This window comes from Pteropus medius, unplaced genomic scaffold (assembly GCF_902729225.1).
Source record: "Pteropus medius unplaced genomic scaffold, Ma_sr-lr_union100, whole genome shotgun sequence".
NCBI lineage: Eukaryota > Metazoa > Chordata > Mammalia > Chiroptera > Pteropodidae > Pteropus > Pteropus medius.
The window spans coordinates 83,509-92,023 of record NW_024351072.1 but is presented as its reverse complement, the minus strand read 5'-3'; positions in this window follow the sequence as shown (position 1 = coordinate 92,023).

The window sequence follows — 8,515 nt, the reverse complement described above, 5'->3', positions numbered from 1 at the left end:
CCTAGGTGGTCCTGCCGACGGAACACGATGTGTGTATCGGCATAAAGAAGCCGGTGGGGCAACCGTGTCTGCACATCCTCTCGGTTCCGAGAGAGGTTGCTCAAGTCCAAGCGGGACTGTTGGTTTTATACTCTCTTCATCCTCGAATTGAAATACCTGAAGGGAAAGACAACAGGCCACAGGACACTTTTCACTGAGCGACCGTATAAAGAACAAAGCCACTGTAATTGATGTGTGTGTAGGCACCCACACCCACACAATTATTTCTTTCTGATACCAAGCAAAATAAATAGGATTTATCAAAATTGATAGTTAGCTATGATGTCTAAACCCCATATTGCCTGGTTAGTTTAGAGGGTACAAATTCTATGTAAATGACTCGAGCCTGATACACTCGTTAAGTTTGCAGCCTAGAGAAAAAAACTGCATGTTCATTTCCCAGGAACTCATCTCCACCAATGTGCTCCAGCAAAAGGAATTTGTATCCCTCATCTTCTGTGTCCCCTTAAACGAGTCCCATCATATGCTAGCTCAGCAATATATGGTTAAGAGTCATTATTTCTATGCATTTTATACTGTTTTTAAATGAAAGAGCATTGGAACACCAGTTCTACTGACTTTTAATTTTTGGAGGTACAATGAGTTTGCTGTGGAAATTCTAAATCCATGCTACTAGTAGCTAGATGGCCTCTGGGTTTTTCTTCCTAAGAAGTAACTTATCAGACGGAAAACTAATTCTATTAATTATTGAAAATATTTTTTGAAGTTTAAAGGAAAGATGTACGACATAATGTTAAATGGAAAAAGTGGGTCACACTATTGGATATCTTATTTTTTTTTCTGATCGGAGAATAGAGGTAGAATCTTATTTTAAGATAAAATATGCCATGAATTATTCACATTGGTTCTTCAACTCAGGACTACAGAGCTTTTGTTTAACCTCAATAATCATATCTGTATTTCCTTTCTTCTACAAAAGAAATTCCAGTTCTCAATGACCCTAACATAATTACTCATTTATTTTATCCCACAACACACATATAGCAACATCAGTGTAAAAATACCAATATTACCACCAAAAAAAAAAAAAGAATTATTGAAAGGAGTTGAAGATTTTTTTCTTTAATTATTTTTATCCTTAGAGAATGTCCCACTAGGGATGCATGATCAAATTACTGTATCCTAAACTTAAAACTGACATGAAATTGTTTCTATGTGGTTATGACACTAATTTAATACACAAGTTCATTTGTTTAATTTTACTTCCAATATTTAGAGACTACTTTTTTATTTAATATTGTTATACTACTATGTTGGATATCTACTATGTAAAAACAATTGGTCATGAGATGAGGACCGAGAAATTAAGAGAAGTTATATGATTTAGGGTAGAGATTTGGGGAAATTTCTAATAAGAAAGTTTCCAATGGAAAACCTACACCTAACTTTTGTGACACCAAGCTGTACACTTTCATATCAATTACCCCTAAAAACCAACTTTGCAACAGTTCTCAGTCTACTTGCCCAATGGCTGGTAGGCATGCACTTTAGTTGCAATGAGAAAACCCCTGCCTCCACTCCCCTCATTGGCATGATTCTCTTCTTGTTTAGTTTCCTTGGAATAGGACTGTAATTGTTTAAGAAGTTGCAAAATTAAAACAAAGTTTTTAATCACTAATCTGTTTTGAAAGAATTTACAGGCTCACAACGCAAACTACATAATTTTAAAAAATAATTTTATTCTCAAATACAGACTTGTGATCTCTAATAACTCTACTGGTGTGCTGGCTTTGTTGGTTCCTCTAACACCTGGATCGCAAGAATTTCTTCTCAAATGATGAATCGATGCTCCATTTACAGGAAGGAGATTGATGATATTAGGCCTCCAGATGTATGGGAAATTTCTCAAACTCTGGGATTAGCCAATATGAATTTCACATTGGAAAGACTGTGCCATAAAAGGACAATTATTTCTAATTTAACCTCACTGGGAGGAGCTGTGTCTGCTAACAGATAGAAATGTGGCTGGAGATTGTGGGAGTATTCTGACAACCAAAAATAACACAGGATGAAATGGAAAGATGTGACCATTCCAGGATATATTTGAGATAAAAATTGTGAGTGTGTGCACACGCAAAAGATTGAGAGAGGAAAGAGTGACCAATACACTGCCCACCTCATGACTTGGATGGAGAATTTGAGTGATGTGCTATCCAACTGGTTCCTAGGAAATAGGATGTTGGCCAACTATGCTAGAGGCTAATTCTGAGTGTAAGAAGGCTCATCCTCAATAGCTGAGAGGATGGAGAATAAAGAAGTACCAAAACTTGGCAAATAACCCAAATCCTGAAGCAAGTCAATGGTTATGTGTCACAGATTCCAAATAAAATCGAACAACTACTAATTCACATCTATGTGTGAAAGAGAAGAAAAGGAAAAGGGGGATGAATATGGATAAAGAAGATATAGCCCTACAGGCCTCCCCTCAAAAATAAGAACGAGCCCAAATAAGCAACCTAACACTTCATCTTTAAAACTAGAAAAAAAAGAACAAATGAAGTCTAAATCAGCAGAAAGAACGAAATAATCAAAATTAGAGCAGAATTAAATGAAACTGAGAACAAAACAAAACAAAAATAAATAAATGCAACAAAGAGCTGGTTCTTTGAGAAGGTAAATAAAATTGACAAACCCCTGGCTAGATTCAATAAAGAAAAAAGAGAAAGGGCACAAAAAAACAAAATTAGGAATGAAGAGGTGAAATGACGAAAGACACTGCAGAAATACAAAGGATCAAGCAAGAATACTATGAAAAAGTGTATAAAGAAGTGTATAACACCAAATTTAAAAGCTTAGAAGAAATGGACAATTTCTTAGAAATATACAACCTTCCTAGACCGAATCAAGAAGAACTGGAAAATCTAAATAGACTTATCAGCAGTATGGAAATTGAAACAATCATCAAAAACCTACCAAAAAGTAAAAGTCTAGGGCAAGATGGCTTCACTACTGAATTCTACCAAACATTCAAAGAAGATTTAATACCTATTCTTCTCAAACTCTGCCAAAAATCAAGGAGGAGGCAATACTTCCCAACTCATTTTATGGGGCCAGTATGACTCTGATATCAAAACCTGGTAAAGATAACACACAAAAAGACAACTACAGACCAATATCTCTCATGATGCAAAAATCCTAAATAAGATACTAGCGAACCGAATACAGCAACATATTAAAAAAGATTATACACCACAATCAAGTGGGCTTCAACCCAGGGGCGCAGGGATGGTTCGCCATACACGAATCGATTAATGGGATACACCACATAAACAAATTAAAAAATAAGAATCATATGATCATATCAATAGATGCAGACAAAGCCTTCAACAAAATACAGCATCCATTTGTGATCAAAACACTTAACAAAATCGGCATAGAAGGAAAGTAACAACATAATAAAGGCCATCTATGACAAACCCTCAGCTAACATTATACTTAATGGTGAAAAACTAAAAACCTATCCTCTAAGATCAGGAATAAGACAAGGCTGTCCACTATCGCTACTGTTATTCAATATAACATTGGAGGTGCTAGCGAGTGCAACCAGACAAAAGAAAAATATAATGGCATCCAAATAGGAAACAAGTCAAACTATCACTCTTTGCGGATGACATGATTATGTAGAAAACCTTAAAGACTCCACAAGAACACTACTAGAAATAATAAGCAAATATCTTAAAGTTTCTGGATACAAAATCAATGTTCGAAAATCCATAGCATTCCTATACTCTAATACTGACTTGTCAGAAAAAGAAGTGGAAAAAAACAATTCCTTTTGCACTCACAACAAAAAGAATAAAATACCTAGGAATAAACCTAATGAAACATATGAAAGACCTATATAATGAAAACTATAAGACCCTATTAAAAGAAATTGAGGAAGACACAAAGAAATGGAAAGATATTCCATGTTCTTGGATTGGAAGAATCAACATAGTTAAAATGACCACATTACCTAAAGCATTATACAGATTTAATGCAATCCCCATCAAAATCCCATCGGCATTTTTTAAAGAAATAGAACAAAAGACCATCAGATTTGTAGAATAGCCATTCTACAAACAGATAGAAACACAAAAGACCCCTGAGGAAAAAGAATGGTCAAAGCAATCCTGAGGAAGAAGAATGAAGCTGGAGGTATCACTATGCCCGACTTCAAATTTTACCACAAAGTGACAGTAATCAAAACGGCATGGTATTGGCAGCCAGGCAGACAGACGGACCAGTGGAACTGAACTGAGAGTCCAGAAGTAAACCCATATTTATATGGGCAAATGGTATTTGACAAAAAACAAAACAAAACAAAAAAAAAACGTATAGTGGAGAAAGGAAAGCCTCTTCAATAAGTGATGCTGGAAAAACTGGAAAGCCACCTGCAAAAGAATGAAACTAGACTGTTTTCTATCACTACACACCAACATTAACTCAAAATGGATCAAGGACCTGAATATAAGACCTGAAGAAAGCATAGGGACCAAACTCATGGACCTCGGATTCAAAGAGGACTTTATGAATTTTACCTCAAAGGCAAGGGAAAAGCAAAAATAAATGTATGGGACTTATCAAACTTAAAAGCTTCTGCACTACAAAAGAAACCATCAATAAGACAAAGAGACAATCATCCAAATGGGGAAATATATTTGCAAGCAATGCCTCTAATAAGGGCCTAATATCCAAAATATACAAAGAACTCATACAACTCAATAAAAACAACAAAAAAACCCCAAACCATCTAATTAAAAAATGGGCAGAGGACCTGAACAAACACTTCTTCCAAGAAGAGATACAAATGGCCAACACACTTATGAATGGATGCTCAACATCACTACCTATTAGAAAAATGCAAATCAAAACCACAATGAGATATCATCTTACACCTGTTAGAATGGCTATTATCAACATGACAAATAATAACAAATGTTGGAGAGGATATGGAGAAAAAGGAACCCTCATACACTGCTGGCGGGACTGCAAATTGGTACAGCCACTATGGACAATAGTGTGGTGGTTCCTCAGAAAACTAAGAATTGATCTACCATATGATCCAGCAATCCCTCTACTGGGCATTTACCTCAAAGATTTGAAAACATTTATCTGAAAAGATATTTTTACACCGATGTTCATAGCAGCATTATTCACGATGGCCAGGACATGGAAACAACCAAAGTGTCCTACGATAGATGATTGGATAAAGAAGATACTGTGTGTGTGTGTGTGTGTGTGTGTACACATATATATATGTACACACACACATATACATATACACAATGGAATATTACTCAGCTATAAGAGTAGATGAAATACTGCTATTTGCAACAACATGGATGGACCTTGAGATAATCATGCTAAGTGAAATAAGCCAGACAGAAAAAATTGAAAACCACATGATATCACTTATATGTGGGATATAAATCTAAAATCAACAAACAAACATGACAAACAAATAGAGTCTCATGGACATGGACAGTAGACTAGTGGTTACCAGGGAGAAGGGAGGAGGGGGAAGATATATGGAGTAAAAGGGGTCAAATATGTGGTGACAAAAGAAATCTAACTATGGGCAGTGAACACACAATGCTATATATATATATATAATTGTATGCTTGAAAGTTATTGGATTTCGTTAACCAATGTCACCATAATAAAGAAAAAGAAAGAAGAAAGAAAGATAAAGAAGATACAGCCTTGTACTCCTGCATTGCTTAACTCCAATTTACTGACGTTCTTTATTTGCGCTATTTATGGTACAAAAATTTTGTCGTGATATTAAAAGATAAGTATGCTGCCCCTTTGATATTTCTTTAAGGGCAAATGTTAAATATGGAACTGTGGTCTTTGATTTCCTCAGGCTGCTGCCTTCTTCTCTTCCTCCTTCTCCTTCTTCACCTCTTCTCTCCTTCTTTTGCTTTCAAAATGAAAAACAGAAGTTTCTCAGAAAGCCGTTTTGCAAAATTTAACCAACACTGCACGAAGTACTTTTATATTTATTATCAGATAAACCACACCAGTAAACCGAAAACCCAAAATAGGCACATCTTGAAAACATCAGATTCAAACGAGTGGGGATGCTAGCAATATTTATGCTTTGATCTTGTCTTGCATTCTTCAAAAAAATTAATAGACTTTATTTTTTAGAGCAGAAAGTACAGAGAGTTCACATATACTCCCTCTCTTCCCCCTGTTCTGGTCTCCATAGTTTCTCCTATTACTAATATTTTGCATTAGTGTGGTATATTTGTTATAACTGATAAATCGACATTGATAAATTACCATTAACTAAAATCTATGGTTTACATTAGGGTTCACTGTGTTTTGCTTTCTTTAGATTTTGTCAAATGCATAATATCATGTACCTACTATTACAGTATCATACAGAATAATTTCACTGCCCTAAAAATTCCCTGTGCTCCACTAATTCATCCTTTCTCTCCTGCCCTCTCTCCTTTCAACTCCCTCAAATCCTAGCAACCACTGATCTTTTTACTGTTCCTACAGTTCTGCCTTTTCCAGAATGCCATATAGTTGGAATCAGACTGGCTTCTTCAACTTAGCATTATATATTTAAGGTTCCTCCATGTCTTTTCATGGCTTGATAGCTCATTTCTTTTTATTGCTGTATAATATTCCATTGTATCGATGCTTTACAGTTTATTCACCTGTTGAAGGACATCTTGGTGTTTTGGTGATTATGAATAAAGCTACTATAAACATTCATGTGCAAGTTTTTGTGTAGTTGTTCCAGCACCATTTGTTGAAATGACTATATTTGCTCCATTGGAATGCTTTTGGTCCTTTGGCAAAGGTCAGTTGACTATATTTATGTGAGTCTATTTCTGGGCTCTATTCTGTTTCATTGATCTGTTTGTTTACTTTTTAGGCAATACGACAATGTTTTGATTACTGCAGCTTTAAATTGGGTCTCAAAGTTAGGTAGTGTCAGTCTTCTGGCTTTGATATTTGGTATTAATTTGGCTACTTTGAGTGTTTTGCTTTTCCATATAAACTTTAGAATAAGTTTATCAATTTCCACAAAGTAACTTGCTGATATTTTGATTGAGATTGTATTCAGTCATTAGATCAAGTTGGAAAGAACTGATATCTTAACAGTATTGAGTAGTCCTATCCATGAACATAGAATATCTCTCCATTAATTTAGATCGTCTTTAATGTCTTACATCAGAGTTTTGTAGTTTTTCACATATAGATTTTGAGATATTGCACATATTTTGTTAGGTTTATATCTAAGCATTTCAATTTTTTTTTTGTGCTAATATAGTTTGTTTTAAATTTCAAATTCCAATTGCTATTGCTGGTATGTAGAAAAGTGATTCACCTTTGTATGACCTGTGCTTTGAAATCTTGCTGTAATCATTTATTAGTTCCAGGAGGTTTTTTGTTTTTTGTTTTTTGTTTTTTTTTCCTGCTGTCATTGTTTTTGGTCAATTCCTTGAGAATTTCTACCTAGACAATCATGTTACTGCAAACAAAGACAGTTTTAGTTTTATTTCTTCCTTCTCCACTGTATACCTTTTATTTGACTTTGTCTTATTGCATTAGCTAGGACTTCCAGTATGATATTCATTAAGAGTGGTTAGAGAGGACATCCTTGCTTGGTTCCTAATCTTATGGTGAAAACATGTAGTTTCTAACCATTAACTATGATGATAGCTGTAGGTGTTTTATAGATGTCCTTTATCATGTTGAGGAACTTCCCTTCTATTCTTAATTTGCTGAAAGTTTTTGACATGAATTGGTGTTGGATTTTTTCAAATGATTTTTCTGCATTTGTTGATATGATCCTGTGATTTTTCTTGTTTAGCCTATTGATGTGATGGATTACGTTAATTGACTTTTGCATGTAAACCTTTCATACTTGGGATAAATCCAAGTTTGTTATGGTGCATAATGTTTTTCATACATTGTTGGATTTGATCTGCTAATATTTTGTTGAGGATTTTTGCATCTATGTTCATGAGAAATATTGATCTTTAGATTTCCTTTTCTGTAATGTATTGTCTGGTTTTGCTGAGTAATGCTGACTTCATAGAATTATGAAGTGTTCCCTCTGCTTTTATTTTCTTTAACAGATTGTAGAGAATTGATATCATTTCTTTTTTAAAGCTTGATAGAATTCCCCAGTGAACCCATCTATACCTTGTGCTTTCTGTTTTGGAAGGTTATTAATTATTGATCCAATTTAAAAAAAGGCATAGGCCTGTTCTGATAGTCCATTTCAGATAGTTCATTTCTCTTTGTATGAGTATTGGTAGATTGTTTCTTTCAAGGAATTCTGTAGAAGGAATTGCTTCTAAGTTATCAAATGTGTGTCCATAGAGTTGTTCATTACATTCTTTTATTATCCTTTTCATGTCCATGGGATCAGTAGTGCTGGCTCCTCCTTCATTTCTGATATCAGTAATTTGTGTCTTCTCTCTATTTACCTTGGTTAGCCTGG